Raw genomic sequence first — 18,523 nt, forward strand, 5'->3', positions numbered from 1 at the left:
GCCAAATGACAACAGCACACTTCTCCCATCTCTATATGAGGAGATCCCCATTGTTGCAAGACAGATTCACTTGTATTCATGCGCTTAGGGATTCTGTCTGTTGCTGCTGTCTTTTTAAAGTCTATGGGAGGGGGGAGAAAGGAAAGGAATACAATTCTGACCTGGATGATACTATGTCAAATGGACATTGACTGTAGCACTGCATGGTTTGTTAGCCTATTATACAGTAAGCAATCCTCACTACTTAGCCAGAGGACGCTTTAACACATGGATCACTGAAGAGCTGAAACTGTGCTAGCTGAATTGGTTTATTGTATTGTTCAAAACAAAAAATAGCTGCTTATCTCCAGAATACATCTTATCATACAGTATATGGAGCATTTGTAAGTTCTTGCTAACATCAATATGTCCTTTTCTCATTCTTACACCTGAAGCCTCCTTCTCATAGTCTGGTCCAAGATCTGAAGGTGCTCTTGTCAACTCCCTTACTTTCATTGTCACGCCAAATATTGTTTTTCTTGACAATGAGTGACGAGGAGTTGGTACGATAGGGCAAATGACCTGGTCCTGAGGAAATCCTGCCCATGCCTTGAGAATATTCTTATGTCCACTGTCAGTTCTGGTGTAGGTCTGTGTGAGAGATTTTGATCAGAAAGCAAAAGCTAGAAATCTTAATTTGAACCCGTTTGCTACAACAGGAAATTAATCCTGCAACAACAGGAAATGTGAATTATTATGTGGATCATAATTAATGGCTATTTTTTGTAGGGGTTGATAAAACATTTCGTAATGGAAAATCAAGTCTGAAATTTCTAAGTGGAAATTTCAAAATTCAGAAGACTTTTTAAACCTCAAATACACCGCACGTTGAACATGTCCTGCATGCAGGAAAGTTCTCTTGCAGCAAGTGATCAAATTAAGATCTGACATCTGAATCAATGCTGTAAATAATAATGGGTTGTTGTGGGCCATGTTAGCCTCTGCAGGCCCTGAGGGTCTGTTTCCACGCTCTGCGTCCTACTCACTTGTCACTTGCACCGTGTATGCAATGTGAAGTCTAAAACTAAACATCACACATCTCCATGCCGTGTAAACTCTTGTTAGGAATAGATGTCGTCTCAACCCTAAATTATTAGCTGTATGTATATTTGAGGTCACATAACACCTCCTCCCGTTTCTATCATCTTGTTATGTAATTCAATTAATACAACGATGCACAACCTATACTGGCAGTGTGTACACGCAAGCATACAGAAGGCGTATTCAGTCTATATTGGCTAGATTATCTTGAGTTGAAAATATATCCAAGCCCTTTGTACTATCTAAATCTGAGTAGACACACGGTATTGTTGTTTACAAGTTCTTAACGTTATGTACTGTACATTCCATTGACCATTTCCTCATTTTTCGAAGTAAGCTCATGTTTTGGTTTCGTGGCTCGGAGAAGGATGTTAAGCACTACACTTTTAGGAAAAAAAAGGTGCTATCTAGAACCAAAAAAGGTTCTTTGGCTGTCGCCATAGGTGAAAGAGTTCAAGGTAGAACCCTTTGGGGTTCCATGTAAAACCCTTTCCACAGAAAGTTCCATATGGAACCCAAAATAGTTCTACCTGAAACCAAAAAAGGTTATCCGATGGGGACAGCCGCAGAACCCCTTTTGGAACCCTTTTGTCTAAGAGTGTATTGAAGGCCTTTCCCTGCAGAGTTTTGACTTGAATACTGATGAACACTATGGAAGCCACACATTATACTGAAGAGGAATGGACATAGAGCTATGCTATGTTCCTATGTTGAAGTGGCTGAAACAGAGTTCATAAGCCTGCCATCTAAACAAATGGGATCAATGGGCTTGCAAGTAGTTCCCCAATGTCCTTCCAAGGTTCAGATTCCATGTCAGTGTACGGGGCCCCGGGCCCCGGGTCTTCCCTAATGCTTCTGTCTGTCAGGCTATACTCCTGCCTGGTTGGGTGTCTCACTCTGTGGTGGGGAGTGGGAGAGGGAATGTGGCTCAGTTGGCTGCATGTTGATTCCTCCCTCAGCCTCAGACAAACCACACTCAATAAACACTCAGAAAATGGTATTTCATGAAATGCTTTTAGATATTATCAAATGGAAGCCAGATATGAATTGTTTAAAAACCACTGAGTACACCACTAAGATTGCGTTACCTCTCACTATGGTCATTGGTTACACTGCATACAAATAACCTATTTCAACTAAGTCATAGCCCCGAATCACTATACCTGCAATTAGACAGGCAGATATTTTCTCCAATTATTGGCAAAAGAGCTGATCTGATTGGTCAAAAGACAAATGAGGGAAAAAAAATATCAGAATTGTGCTGCCTGTGTAAACGCAGGCTTTGTGCCAAAATGTTGGTTCAGCATTACAGACTTGTGAGTAATATCAACTTTGTTGATTTGTTTTGACTTCAGAGTAAGACCAGAGCACCATCTAGTGTTGAAGTACCCTCATCTCAAGTACCAAAATAGTCCTCCCAACGTTAACCCTCGCAAATAACGCTTTACAGCAGACAGCGAACAGATGTATTATTGTGGTAGAGGTTTCTAATACTATTAAACATGAAGTTACTTTTGTGATAAGACCAGTGCCCAGAAATATGTTTCCTATAAGGAAGAGGCTTCCAATCCCACCCTCAGGGAAAGATGAGGGCGGCACAGACAAAAGCAAAACGTAAGCAGTACAGACATAAAGCCAAGTCATATACGTGTATGCATTGCTCAATATATCTATCTTCCTTTATGATATTGTAATAGCACTGCTCAACTTGCTGCACCATCCGTCTTCCCTACAGAATAACAATTTGTCCTATTGCCATGGCACTCCAGACAAGACCAGACAGGGGAGAGAGTGAAAGCCCTCTGGGGCTGATGGCGTGTTTCTCTGCAAACCCTCTTATCTCAGAGAAGACAAATCGAGAGGATGACAAGATGAGGATTTATGACTTAACAATTTGCTTCCTTTCACCATGACCAGTGCTCAGCTCTTGTCATTAGCTAATGCTCCCCTATATAGGGAATAGGGTGCCATTTTGGACACAATCATGTTCCTGATGTAGGCCTATATTTTTCAGCTGTTCAACCAACCTGCCTATTTTCTTCAGTAAACATGTGGCTTACAGTGTCATACATTCCATAATGGAGACCCGCCTCTAAACAGCATGTTGGTATAGGTCCTCTCACGGAATATCCATACAGACAGTTCTGAGAGAGGAAGCCTATCACTTTTGATTATCCGGGTTGTATTCATTAGGCACGAAACAGTAGAAAACTAACTTAGACAAGGAGGGGCAATTTGAACACCTCCAATGAGACATTTATAATTGTCCTTGCAAAACGTTTTGCTACGATGTGCCCTACTGAATACGCTCCAGTTGTGTCTGAGTTTCCGTTCCGCGGCCACCTGCCTAATTTGTTCACTCCAATGAAACGGTGTGGCGGTGGGGGAACCACATGCGAAGACATCTGCGCCACATTAGTGGCGTACCATCCATTAACAATGGCTGTCACAGCTCTCTCCGCACCTGGTGGTGGAAATAGTGCACGTCGGTGTGGAGTAATAGATGACCCACTCCCTCTGACCTCTGACCTTTAAGTGGCCATCGCCATGACCACCTGGCTTTAAAAAGCAAACAGAGCTGAGCTTTAACAAGGTTTTTATTTCACTGGATGGGGAAAACGGATCTCAACTTTTTCTCCTCACCTGTCACACATGTGGGAGCCACTACAGTCAGTAAACCATTATTAACCAGTGCTTTCCCTTAACTCAGCATAGCTCATACAGATATAGCCTAGGCCTAATGCTACGGTCTACAAAAATGCAGTAGGTATCGCACTGAAATGCTTCCCGTTAACTCGTCTCAGGGCCAAACTCCAGGGGGGTCTGCACATTCTGGTAGCAGCGAAGGATGGGGAAGATTTGCAGTAAATTCCAGAGCATGACCCTCCACTAATACCTCCCAGCAGAGACATCTGGAGCTGTGGCTACTGCAGATCAGCTCTACTGTATGCTGGAGCAGCTGCTCTCAGCTACTAAGGATGGGTGGGAAGGAATGGGGAGGGAGGAACCAGGGAGGGACCTCCATGAGTCCTGAATAGCTGCAGCGTTTAGTGGGGCACCTGTTATGCCCAGGTTGCATCAAGTCATCTCGTTCTGGTCAACCAATCAGGTCTCTTGCTACAGTTTGTCATTCCAGAAACAGAGAACCAGACAGTCCATTTGGACAGTGTTTCAGCTGCTGAAAGCACAAACCACCTGACATGAACTGCGTGAATAATGAGTGATTTAGACCTACGCAGTCATCAGGCTTGCATATGAACATGTGTACAATAACCACTGAACATGAAATAGATTGTCTGTTGATTCAATACAAATGAATTCCATCTACATTCTTACGAGGGACAGACGACATTATCAGCCAGTTCCTGCCATACAGCTGTATCCTTCTTTTCATACCAGTTGATAGATTACAGCTTACTGTGCATATGATGTTACTACAGTGAGTGGAATGTAACCACTGATTCCTGGCTCTCCAATTAGCCTAGACAGCCCCTCCAGGTTCCCCCCAATGCAAGATAGAAAGAGGCTGCTTATCTGGTACTCTGCAGGGCATGCAGGTCTGGAGGTCTGCTCAGCTCTAAACACCTTCACACCCCATTGGTGACAACTAGCCAGGCCTACTGAAGAGCTAGCAGGGCTCCAGTGGCTCCAGTTCAATGCCATCTGTGTCCCAGTCACCCTAAACACACCGCTAGATTAATGAGCAATGGAGGCACCAGGGATTTATAGAGCCAGAGCCGTAATGGTAGATACATCTGCCAGTGCCACCTCAACTATGGTGTCAACAATGCCAGGGTGGAAACTGGGCACAGTGATGGGGATTGATGCTTAGATAGACAGCTCAGTAGTCAGAATTCAACCATTGCTGTTATTTGCAAACAACTGAACTAAGTACTTGACATTTAGAAATATGCAACAATCTATGAATGAAATAGCGATATGAGTGCAGTGTTACAATACATGCATGTTGTCTTGCATGACACTGAATAGAGTAGAGATAAATACTGTAGGTAAGGGTGAAATTATATCACTGAACATATTGTATGGACACCATGCCTTTTCACCTGCAGGTGGTGCTCTAATTTAACATTTTAGTTTTGGACAGGCGCGTTTGAGTATTATTTTTTTCTCACCACAAGAGAGCGCTGTTGTCCAAGCCTCAGCTAAATGCTGTACAGCCTAATCTATCAAGTCAAATTGTATTTGTAATGTAATCCTTACACATTCACCAGAAGGGAACAACATGCACGTGTTTGTATGCAGTCATTAATGAATTATAAATGTTATATAATCATAATATAATAATAATAATATATGCCATTTAGCAGACGCTTTTATCCAAAGCGACTTACAGTCATGTGTGCATACATTCTACGTATAATCAACCCAACCCTACAAGCGCCATGCACCAACTGAGCTACAGAAGCACCGCTGTGAAAACAATAGCAGCACATTCACTGTGAAGATGTTCATTTAAGGACTACATTTGCTTTTGTATTGCCCTCCCAAAAACACTGGATTATAGGGATTTTTTATGTATTATTTAATTATTCAGGTGCCCACATAGGATTCTAAGACACTGTATTGATGATCCAGTGTTTGGTGTTCCTGCCTAGTTAAATAATGGTTACATTCTTTAAAAAAAACATTTTTTAAAATACTATCCTACCGAGCTTGAAATCCTTGGATACTTGACAAAGACTAGGATCCTCTGTTCTCTTTCCTGTCTGCCTTCTTATTACTGAGGCAGCTCCATAATGATGTTCTCTCCAGCTCTTAGACGTCATCACCTGGCCAACGATGCAAAACTAGAGAGAGGAGATGTTCTCTCCAGCTCTTAGAGGTCATCACCTGGCCAATGAAGCAGAACAAGACAGAGGAGATGTTCTCTCCAGCTCTTAGAGGTCACCACCTGGCCAATGACGCAGAACTAGAGAGAGGAGATGTTCTCTCCAGCTCTTAGAGGTCATCACCTGGCCAATGAAGCAGAACAAGAGAGAGGAGATGTTCTCTCCAGCTCTTAGAGGTCATCACCTGGCCAATGAAGAAGAACAAGAGAGAGGAGATGTTCTCCAGTAGTCTGTTTCTAATCAGGGAACCTCCTTCACCTGGTTTCAACCAGACTTCACCTGGTCTAAAGAGCAGCTCAGGAACTCCCCATGGCATCATATGCTGACATGGTGTCTTGAAGCTGCAGTCTGAGGTAAAATGTGTGAAAAACTTCAAATCAATACTATTACTGGTGATACTCAGCATCCTCTTCATACATTACATTTACATTTAAGTCATTTAGCAGACGCTCTTATCCAGAGCGACTTACAAATTGGTGCATACACCTTATGACATCCAGTGGAACAGCCACTTTACAATAGTGCATCTAAATCTTTTAGGGGGGTGAGAAGGATTACTTACCCTATCCTAGGTATTCCTTGAAGAGGTGGGGTTTCAGGTGTCTCCGGAAGGTGGTGATTGACTCCGCTGTCCTGGCGTCGTGAGGGAGTTTGTTCCACCATTGGGGGGCAGAGCAGCGAACAGTTTTGACTGGGCTGAGCGGGAACTGTACTTCCTCAGTGGTAGGGAGGCGAGCAGGCCAGAGGTGGATGAACGCAGTGCCCTTGTTTGGGTGTAGGGCCTGATCAGAGCCTGGAGGTACTGAGGTGCCGTTCCCTCACAGCTCCGTAGGCAAGCACCATGGTCTTGTAGCGGATGCGAGCTTCAACTGGAAGCCAGTGGAGAGAGCGGAGGAGCGGGTGACGTGAGAGAACTTGGGAAGGTTGAACACCAGACGGGCTGCGGCGTTCTGGATGAGTTGTAGGGGTTTAATGGCACAGGCAGGGAGCCCAGCCAACAGCGAGTTGCAGTAATCAAGACGGGAGATGACAAGTGCCTGGATTAGGACCTGTGCCGCTTCCTGTGTGAGGCAGGGTCGTACTCTGCGGATGTTGTAGAGCATGAACCTACAGGAACGGGACGCCTTGATGTTAGTCATCATCATCACCACCAGCAGCAGCATCTTTAAGGCATCAATATCTGATATAATACCAAGACAGTAATGTAAACTTGAACCTACCAATCCCTCCCACCCCTTTATTTTCTTGAGTGTCTCTTTCTGAATCAGTCGATCATCAGCTCGCCCTCCTCCGTGCCAGGTTAAGTGACGTGTGAGGAGCTGAGAGCTGCTCCGTGCCAAAATAAGTGTTTGAGGATCTGAGAGCTGCTCTGTGGGGTTAAACCTAGTTTCCAGGTGAAATCACAGGCTTGACAAATGGCTTGAAGCCTGAAGTGTCTGTATTACAGCAGGAGGGACGTTCTATTAGAATGGCGGAGGCCATCATGGACTGTGAATCACGGCCAGGTAATAGAGTTGCGAGTTTGAATGACTGAGGAGCAGATGAATTCTATTAAGGCCCCTTTGTTTTTTGTTTTAAATCAGTCATTTTCGGGGCTTTCCTGTTCGGTTAACCTTCGGTGTCACAGGATTGGTTGTGTAATTATCATGGTGTGATATCGAAACTGATAATAATATAAATCATTTTGTGGGTGCTTATATTTGTCCTATTTCACACCCGTGCTTAGTATAGCATGTGTGAATTAGAAATATGTGTATTTTGCATATCCCAACTCCTGAGACACCCTCAGAGAGTGGGATGTCTGATGCTCCCTTCAGGTTCCACCTTCTCTTCTAATCGGTAGATGGTTTGGAGTTTATTAAATTCAGTTCATTCCTGTAGTACTATTGTGCTTGCTATTAGGGCACTAATAGACTACTAGTACTACTTAAAAAAAAAAACATTCTGACCAAAGGACAATTACTTTAAAACTATGATTTGAAGTCATATTCTTTTGTCTTGTTTTCTGTGTTTGCCCATTTCGATACTATGTTCACGAAAACTGTTGCAATATTGCTACTACATTATCTTATTCTACCGATAAAAAAGTAGGCATCTGATTGAATAATTCCAGGTTTATTGTCCTATTCCTACTTTTTAATCAAGTATGCTAATTATATGAATCAGCTATCCATGACAGTGGCCTTGTGGAGGCCTCCTCTCCCTGATGAGAGCCAATGAACAGCCTTGACACTGTCTGGTGACGCCAGAAATAATAATACACTCAATGTGCTGTCACACTCTGACTTCCATAAAACGGAGCTCATTTAACCCTCCACTGCAAAATGTCTGATTCGATACGTCAGTTCTGCAAATCAAGGTTATAATTTAACAACAACATGATTTTTATTTATTTTACTAGGCAAGTCAGTTAAGAACTAATTCTTATTTTTGTTGACGGCCTAGGAACAGTGGGTTAACTGCCTGTTCAGGGGCAGAACGACAGATTTGTACCTTGTCAGCTCGGGGATTTGAACCTGCAACCTTCCGGTTACTAGTCCAACGCTCTAAACACTAGGCTACCCTGCCGCCAATAATGCCCTAGTTGTAAACTAAAAGAATCTGTGAATTGGGGGAAATACTGTAACAGATGGGCAGAGGTGCTCCTGTTTGGCTTTTTATGGCCACACGCACGCACACACACACCACTTAAAAGAGCCAGTAATATGAATAACCTATTTCCTTCCTCCTCCCAAACCCACATAGCCCTTCTTCTCCTGCTGCCAATGACAGGTGTAAGATTAACTTTGTTAGGTGTCGGACTCATTCGAGCAAGCCAAATTAAATTAATGGAACAAATTTCCCGCGTAATTAAGATAAAAATTCATGTCAGCTGTAACCTTGCCGTGTGCACTAATTACGCACAAATGATTTATCATCTGTTTCGCCCCGAATATTAATCTCAACCTCATTGATAACTACCAGCCCAGTGTTAAGAGATGAGACCTGATTAACAATGACAGTTTGGAGAAACCGAAAGGCTCGTGCGCCGCCAGCCAATCAGAGTCCACCATTCTCAAGAGCGCAGACTTCCTCTTTCTTCATTCAATTAGCGAGCATTATAGGTGCAGGCGGGCAGAACGTAGCTTTAAGACGAGAATGTATTGCCTTCATGGGCTCTAAGTAGCACGGTTAGTATGGTTGGTAATACGCGTATGGCTGCCGGCCTGCTGCCCAGTATTCTTAATGGATGGGTCTGGGCTAATTAGAAAACTGTGGTTGGGGAACATACTGAATAGTGGCCGTGCCTGCGTGGACTGTAGTACCTAAATGTGCCAGCCAGTAGACAGAACAACAAAAGTATTTCCTTTCCTCAGCCTATATAACCGTATCTCAGGCAGTAGTCGGTGCTACTATATAACAGATAATGCCTTGAAAAGGCAAGGCGTTTCAAGCTGGCAGGGCAGCAAACAGTAGAGGCAAACCCTGAGACGAGGCCTCTGAAAACCAGCTGCACACAGAAGGGGAAAACACAGCTGCAACCACTGCAGGGCAGTTCAAACAGTGTTGTGTTTCTGCCTCTCAATCGAGGCGTGTGTGTGTGTGTGTGTGTGTGTGTGTGTGTGTGTGTGTGTGTGTGTGTGTGTGTGTGTGTGTGTGTGTGTGTGTGTGTTCAAACACTGGCACTAGGGGGCACAAGGAGGCCAGAGTTCCAATCGTGACGATCCACAGAGGTTTGAACATGTTAAACAAACAGCATGGTTTTTATAAATTTATGGCTTGACTGCTTTATTCATTTGGCTTCATTTGCTCACGCCTGAAATGCTGCTTTGGAGTCAAGCAGAATGTGCAGAAATCACTACCATTATTATCTCTCTCTAATGCTTTGTGGGTTGCTGTCTCAGAAACCATAGCCTATAATGGTCCCACAGAATGCATCTCAAAGGATGATGCATAGTACCTTATTGTTGTCTTTACAGTGCTTAAAAAGCTGGCATTGTGTAGTCTTTGACGTTTTGCTGCGAATATATTTCAGCCATTCATACCGTCCTGTATGTTGGTATGTTGGAATGTATTCGGGTGGACATTTTGGTATTTACAATGTCCCGCGCAGCAGTGAATACATTGATTATCTAAATACAGAAAGACAGCAACTTACGGAAGTACAATGAGGACAATTATTTTTCAAGTAAAACGCTTCGACTACAGACGGTCTCGTCTGTGGTTTCTGTACCAAACTCCTTGACTAGAGAGGGAATACCATTCTCTATGTGCCTTCACGATGTTAACAGGATAGATATGGGTAAAGGAGACGCTAGATCAGATTAGGTCTATGTATACATATAGCTTCCCCTGGAGACTCCTGGGAAGATACAGTCCTATTAGTCATATTTCTATTCATTTGGACCTGTCGTTTCTCCTCCACTGCTTCTTCCCTGGCTCAGACGCTGCCCAGCAGATGTCTAGCTGGTCTCCACAACTTGTCACAAGTAGTTAGAGCGATTTCTTCGTCTGTCCTTACTCTGTGGGAGATTGGGGGCACACGCATATATCTCCCACTTTCCATTGCATAAAGAAGGGTGGAAAATGTTACTGAACAGCAAAATATTTGAGGATGTGAGGCAACCAGAACAATTGGCCACATGATACTCGTGCCTTGTGTCTCGCTTCCAAACCGAAGCAGATGTGTGTGTGGACAGTCACTTCAAGTAGTTCTGACATTGTTTTCTTTAAATTAGTTTTGAATAAAGACTTTGTAATGCTTTATCTGTTTTCTTATTATCTTCCTATTGTAAATTGATTTGTGAAAGAAGAAAAGCATACCAGCTAATGCTAATTAACTCACATTTACATCTCTGAATTTTCTGCACTATTCTATGTAAACATTATCCCATATAATCCAATTCCCAATGGCTCCTCCACCGTGCTAAACGTAATCCCTGCAGTGAGTGTTTTCCCAACAATTTGTCACTGTCTGCCCCGATTTGTCACCGGAGCTTCGGCGTCAATGGGATCTGGGCTAAGGTTTTTTTTAATCTACGTCAGGGAATTGAACCTACATGCAGGGTTAATAAGAAACAACTGAGGGGTCAGGGGGGGCTGGAGGGGGCTGATCATGTGGGGGCAACTACACTCATAATGGGGGGGTTTAACAAGAGGGGCCCCCGGTAGAAGATTTATACCAGGGTTGTGACACTGGGACAAATAGTGCTGATAACTGAAGGACCCTCAATATTGGGCATGCCGGGATGATGAATCGGGTGCCAGGTCGTATTCACTTATCATCCGGAGAAGGCTACCACTACTATCAACCCCTCTGACACCCTAATAGGGATCCCTCCACCCATCTTCTCTCTCTCTCTCTCTCTCTCTCTCTCTCTCTCTCTCTCTCTCTCTCTACTCTGTATTCCTACTCCCTTTCTCTCTCCTTCTTTCTACCATCTCATCCTTTCCCTTATCCCCCTTTTTCCTCCCTCTATCCTCTAGAGATAGAACCCCAGCCCCCCCAGCCTATCCGTTCACATTAACTGATAAGCGCGGTGAGCTGCTGACAGCCCTGAATTAATTTACAAGCAATGATGCCATTAAGCAGCGATAACCCCTTCATATATATGGACAGGAACAACACCTCTGAGCCTCCCGCTGAAGAGCAGGAGCCGCGGTATCACTGTAATTATATGGGAGAAGGACCCGGGGCTCTGCTTTCTTTATTACAAATGCTGCATTATCATTTGATTGCACTTGCCTCTCAAGCTAGGTCATGATGTGTGCTGTTGAGAGGATGAGAAAGCTTTGAGCATGGATCCTCCATTACAATACAACCGTGACTATTTTTCAGCCTCGACAGAAATACTGTGTCTTGCTGTCTTCTTCCTAGGGTTTCAGGAAATAGGAATTATATGCCACTTAGCAGGCACTCTTACCCGACTCAAAGCAACTTACAGGACAGTGAATGGGAACATTTTCAGTATTTGGATTGACCAAAACGGGACATACGGACAGTTTTATTGAATGGCGGCCTGGCTCCACTTAATCTGAACGTCCCTAACTTGTTTATAGCAGAGCACACGGAACCCCTGAAAAACGTGTGTGTGTGTGATAATTGTTGTTCCCCTCTTGTCTCTCATAACTACTCACTTAACACATATGATTTACCAAAGCATGAGGTCTAATAGATTTAAAGCTAAGCTGCAAAGTAAAAAAAAAAAATAAAAAATCTAGGTGGATTAAGGAAATCTCTGCAGTTTATTCCTGCATTAATTAGTCACTCCAAGAGTTTGCCATTTATACTTTAGAGGGTATTACACAGTGTGTATTGTGTACGGTTAAAGGTTTAGAATCCTTATAGAAACTCATACAAGGTACGAGGCTTGTATGGGGATCAGCGGATTTGGAGTTGCTCATAGCAGACTATTTTGCTCTAATCCAATTTCCATGTCACGTGACACATTTTGAGTTGTACACTCCTACTATTTTGTCCTATGACTTCATGGGTCAGGCATAAAGTACACTGTAAAACTTTTCATTACCAAGCGTAGGGGTATCCATTTGCCAAATGCATGAAATGATGCCGCCAAAGGAATGGCCACTTTTGTGTAGGCAACCTCAATTCTAAACTTTTCTAGGAGCCTGAGGCTCATATGAGTTTGGATTTGCTGCGCTGTCGGGTGGGATTATGCATTTTGAAGGGACTGGGACTAAGGGGGACTGGGGGAGTGCAGACTTGATCCACATTTTTGGAGGAAAAATGCTTTACGAGGTGTGAAATGATCAATTTCTCAAAGGCGGCATTTGGCGGGCAGCTGCAGCGAGTGAGAGTCGCACGGCGGCGATGGAAGTTCAACTGGTCGACACAGGCATCGTGTCATAATTTACCCAGACACCATAGGGCCTGGTAGACATGTAGCGACTACTGATGCTTTTCTTGATTGCCCCATTGAGCAGGCCAGTACATTACATGGACTCGTACAAAGTAGCACTACACAGTGAATAAAATAAACTCTGTCCCATGTGATGTCGGTCTAACAGCTGGTTAGAGTATTCAGAACTCACCTTGGACAAGGTGCCATCCCATCTATCTGAAATGTTACGGCTTGTTTTGCCCAGTACGTGTCTTTTTGTAACCCCTGTGTTCTCTCATTACAGGGACTGCAGTGCCAATATCACATGGCTGAACTCTTGCGAGACCAACTTGTTTTCATCCTCTTGAGTATTTGGCTCAGCTCAAGATGTGAAAATCCATAAGCTGAAAACTCCATTAGAGCCAGAGTCATGCAGTTCAACAACGCCAGACAGCTTGGTAAATCATGAGCTGTTTGCAGTTCATCTGACGGGGGGCAACAATAGCAGCAGTGTGTTGGCCATGGGGTGTTGTAGGGAGCCACTGGAGAGCCCCTGGCTGGTGTGGAGTGGTGCGGAGCAGGACCAAGCGCCTTGATCCACTGTGAACAAGCCTAGAAAATGTGCACCTGTCTGTCAGACATTGACTGCTGGAGCCCCATCTACTTATCATACCGCCAGTGTACAGGTGTAGGATCTTAATTTGATCAACCTATTTGTAGGAAATGTCAAACTTGTAGTGTATTTGAGGTTTCAAATGTATTCTGAAGCTTGTCATTTCCACTTTGAAATGTCAATCTTGATTTGCCCCAACAAAAAAGGCGTCAACTCCAACAAAAATGTCCATTCAATACAATCCACGTAATAACTCCCCTTTCCTGTTTCTGCAGGATTATTTTCCAGCTTTAGCAAACTGGCTCAAATTAAGATTCTACATCTGTAGCATCCAAAAGCACAACTGTCTCACTTGTGTTCTGCCTCTGTGTATTTGACTCATTCTCCATAGACTGCCCCTTGGCAGCTTGTTAAGATGTTGTTACAGTTCAAATGATGGGCAGTTGGGCACTTAGATTCATACGCTCTCACACTGGAAGGCTAACACACACACTAACACACACACACATTTGATGCTTCTGTGTATTGTTTGGTGTGAACCAGTGCTCGCCTGCATGTTTTATTTCTCCTACCCTGTAATCAATTTGGCTGGGATTGTGGTCAGACTGACCGCTTGGCGCCTCGATTTCTTGCTGCAATGAATCAAGTCATATCATTTATTGGAAACGTAATCTGCAAGAAAACGTTTACAGTGAAAAGAATCCCACTATAATAAAGATATCATATTTTATTTTCATGACGTTCGTTTCTTGTACGAAATTAAGAAAAGTAACACAAAAATAAATAGAATTATCCTAACAAATGATATGACAGCAGAATATTGTGAGGACAACCCTGAATATTTCTAATCAACAACGTCACACAAGATGTGCTTTTAATAAGGATGTTGAGACCCTCCTCCATGATCCATAGCCCAGTCTGTGGGCAAGCCTCAGCAGGTGCCAAACACTTGTCTGTGGAACGCCAGTAGAGCAGTGCAGCAGACAGACCTCCCACGACTAACGTCCTCCATGTTGCTCGACTCGAGCTGTCTGACGCTCCTTCCAGAGCCGTGCTGTCACTTCACCTCACCTCCAGTCTGACCCTCTCCTAGAAGTTAATGCAGTGGCTCCTTAGGAGCCATGTAGGGTAACCTTGAGTGATGAAGACGCCGAACATTTCCAATAGAAAAAAACAGTACGGACAGTGTTGTGATTTTTGCTTATGATTTAGCATTTTTGTCCCTGTAATTATGTCTTACTTAGTACAATTCAACTGTTATTAAGTAGTTCATATTTTCCTGTATGATGTCAATCATCCATAAGTTCAAAGGTTGATTAGCAATACAATAATACAAAATATGGACATTATGACAATAATCGGCCCCTACTTCCCTCAACCCCCCTTCTCCCTCTCTCTTTCTTCTCCCTCTCTCCTTCTCTCTGACTGTGACATTGTCCCTCTCCCCCCAATCCCTTTTGTTGATCCGGGCCAAATTTCAGCATAGTGCTAGAGTTTGCTCTTTGACATTGGGGCTCAGTAAATTATGTAAATCCTAGATTGAGCGAGACCCTGCGAGCAGATAAAACCTGAGCTAAGTGGATTACCTTTAATTACATTAATATTGTGTTTCTGTGTGACCTTATCGGCCCATCCCTCATCGTGTGTGGCAGACAGGCTCCAGTTCACCCAGAGATACCACCTTGGATGATACCGGTACACACACACACACACACACACACACACACACACACACACACACACACACACACACACACACACACACACACACACACACACACACACACACACACACACACACACACACACACACATGCATGCTCATGCACATGCGAGTGAGAACAGACACATTCACGCATATGCAGGCACACACACACACACAGCACACTGATGGGCCTTTGTGACACACACACACACAGCACACTGATGGGCCTTTGTGACACACACACTCGGTCCTCCATGTTCAAACACAGCAAAACTAAAACATAAAAAATCGCACCAAACTGCAATAGAGTGACATCACCTCTACAATGCTTATGAAAAACACTCATTCACAGTTTCTAAAACTAGCGTATATTGAAAATTAGAATAATATTACTCCCCTAACTGGAAGGTGGATTAATAAATCCCCTGATCTTTTATTCAAGGTCCGGTATCATCACTTTAGTAACATGCAGCCTAAATGACTATGAATCAGCACTGAGGCTATGTCCCAAATGGTGCCCTATTCCATATGCAGTGCTCTACTTCTGACCAGAGCTCTATGGGCCCTTGGTGAAAAGCAATGCACTACATAGGGAATAGGGTGTCATTTGGGACTTAGCCTAAGTGTCCTGTCCTCTGTCTGCCTGTCCTAATGCAAATTAATGCTACCTGCCTCCTTTTGGCTGCCACCACCACAAGCAATTAAGATGAATATTCTCCATTTAGGGCTGTTCTGTGTGTGGCATAATCCTCAATTTCCCCTATCTCCTCTCCCCTTTTGTAAAGCAGATCATGGGTAGAGTTTCAAGGGTTGTTGTTTGGTGGAGTCATTTTCATCAGGAGTGTGAAATAGAGTAAGTAGTATGACACTGCTGCTACACTGTTTATTATTACAGGTTATTAGTTTAATATGAATCATGTTTCACTCTTGACGTTCTGCAACATCATGTTCAGTAGATGAGGGTCAACGCCAAGGAGCAAGTGCTTTGCACCAAGACCTTTGGTGCACTTTGAAAGATGAGCATCTTTCCCTTGTCCCATTTCAACCCCGGTGATGCAGCTTTATTGCACGCTACAGATTTGACTGCAAACATGATATCTTTTTGTCTCGTTTGAATCAGAGTCTCTGCCATTTAGACCCAATCAGAAAAGCCATTAGCCCTCCTGCTGGTTGTGAATGGGGTAGGTTTACATTTGCATCTACTTACAGAATTAAACTGGCACTCTGTCTGGTATCATCTCATTCACAATACATTGGTGAAGTGTTTTGGAAATACAAATGAATGCGTTTGTGTTTAATAAGAAATGTTAATAAGAAACAATTCAATTGAAAGCAATCTTGGTTAAGTAGCTATTTAGCTGCCAACGATGATAGGCAGACTCAGGCATCATGTTCAGGCACCATTCTCAGGCATCGTATTCAAGCGTCGTATTCAGGCATCATACTGTATTCATCTGGATCATTTACATAACCGTCTAAACATGTTGTGCTTTCACAATGAGAAAATATGCTTCTGCTCTGCCATCATTACATGACGGGATACTGTAGGTGATTGGTTGGAGAGGACATTCAGCTGACAAAGGGGAATTACAGTTACTTAAAGAGGTTTTCAATTGAGGCGTATTGTACAGTGTGTATGTGTGCTATTGTGTCTACGTGTGAGTACGTCAACATGCACAGGGCTGAGTGTACATGTGTTCAGAATGGGGTAGGTGATTTCGTAAAGGGTTGTGGGCCTAGAAAGAGACATGTGGGTTAAAGCGTGTAACACACACACACACACACGCACACATATACACACACACACACACACACGCACACGTATACACACACACGCCCCCAGTTAGGGTGAAACAAATCCATTTTTAATAAGGGTTGTACCTAATAATCCTCTCAGCACCGGCAGCAGGTGAGGACCAACATATGGGGTGAGCTGAAGGAGGACAACTACTCCAGCAGCTGTTTGTTGTAGCTGAGTCAGTGAGCTACGGAGCAATCTCAGTGTGTTTTTGGGCTGCGGTCCAACACAGGGAGGCAGACAGGGAAGGACACACACACATACGCAAGCAGGTATACATACACACACACACACACGTGCGCGCGATCTGTCCTTGAAGCAAATGAGCGGTGAAAAGGAACTCACTCTCTCTCACTCAGGGAAAGAGAGAAATAAGAGAGAAACCAATGTCCTCCTCTGCATCAACAACACTTGTTTTTCTGTCGTTTCTCGTTCGTTGTTAATAGGCGGTACTTTTTTTATTTACCAGATGGCGCTCTATGCAAAGGAGGCTATGGGGTCTTACATTGAGCGAGTTTGTTTTAAAAGAAGGATGGAGTTTGCAGTAGTGTAGCATACTTCTCGCTGTGAAAATTGTACTCAGCAACCTTTAAATATACAAACGTATAGCTCTTAGAACCCATTTACCCCCTTCTATTTTTACTCTGTGTAAAAGTATATCTTCTGGGCAGAGTGAATGGGTTAGGCACGCAGCGAGTACATAGGTAAATGTTTTCAAATGCTCCAGTTTCAACTGTTCTGCCTTACTATTATTCAACCATGCTGGTCATTTATGAACATTTGAACATCTTGGCCACGTTCTGTTATAATCTCCACCCGGCACAGCCAGAAGAGGACTGGCCACCCCACATATGCTCTCTCTAATTCTCTCTTTCTTTCTCTCTCTCGGAGGACCTGAGCCCTAGGACCGTGCCCCAGGACTACCTGACATGATGGCTCCTTGCTGTCCCCAGTCCACCTGACTGTGCTGCTGCTCCAGTTTCAACTGTTCTGCCTTATTATTATTCGACCATGCTGGTCATTTATGAACATTTGAACATCTTGGTCATGTTCTGTTATAATCTCTACCCGGCACAGCCAGAAGAGGACTGGCCACCCCACATAGCCCGGTTCCTCTCTAGGTTTCTTCCTAGGTTTTGGCCTTTCTAGGGAGTTTTTCCTAGCCACCGTGCTTTTACACCTGCATTGTTTGCTGTTTGGGGTTTTAGGCTGGGTTTCTGTACAGCACTTTGAGATATCAGCTGATGTACGAAGGGCTATATAAATAAATTTGATTTGATTTGATTTGATTTCACATAAGTAACTTCACACTCAGCATAAGTCATGCAGTGAGTGGCTCCGAAAGCATGTTTGTTCGACCCTCCATGGGATTTCCACACTCTGTGAGCTACAAAATCTCTATAACCTGACATATTGGAATAGGGAAATTGAAACAACTGAAAGCCTTGCTCTCTATTCTCTCCTTTCTCTTCTGCCTCACTTCTAAAGTGAAATCAGGGGAAGAACTCGACAGAATCCAGTTTAATGGGGGTGACAAAATGAATCACAACTACTCAAGGCATCCATCACTGGCTACGAGGTGACCACAGATGATCTGTGGACCACTATATATTGATTACTCATGTACTACAAGTGTCGGGTTTCATGTCGGAGGGC

This window comes from Oncorhynchus keta, chromosome 37 (assembly GCF_023373465.1).
Source record: "Oncorhynchus keta strain PuntledgeMale-10-30-2019 chromosome 37, Oket_V2, whole genome shotgun sequence".
NCBI classification, from domain to species: Eukaryota; Metazoa; Chordata; class Actinopteri; order Salmoniformes; family Salmonidae; genus Oncorhynchus; species Oncorhynchus keta.